This window comes from Odontomachus brunneus, unplaced genomic scaffold, assembly GCF_010583005.1.
Source record: "Odontomachus brunneus isolate Ranch 3 - 2012 unplaced genomic scaffold, Obru_v1 Obru_scaffold_039, whole genome shotgun sequence".
Lineage (NCBI taxonomy): Eukaryota > Metazoa > Arthropoda > Insecta > Hymenoptera > Formicidae > Odontomachus > Odontomachus brunneus.
Genome location: NW_022639489.1, coordinates 72,353 through 72,721, shown reverse-complemented (window position 1 = coordinate 72,721; position 369 = coordinate 72,353).

The window sequence follows — 369 nt, the reverse complement described above, 5'->3', positions numbered from 1 at the left end:
CAATGGACATCTTTAGAATTTTTTCAGCATGTTTTTAAGACATAGGCTGTTTACGATAATTCGAGTTGGAGTAAGTACGAGTTAGTTTCACCAGAGCTGAGAAATATGATAGATACAACATCTAATATTTTCATGATTTATGACAACTCAATGCTGTCCGATAAATCGAGTAGAGTAGAGTTAGGGTAGTATAGCGGATAGTATATGAATTAACAGTATCAGGTAACATAGTTTCGTAAAATATATAACAATAATATTACGAAACAATGAGTTGTTACATTTTAGAAAAATTAGAAGCACTAAATTAAATTATGAAAAGATATCATGTATTTGTAAAATATTCAAAAGTAGAAAACAATTATTCTAACC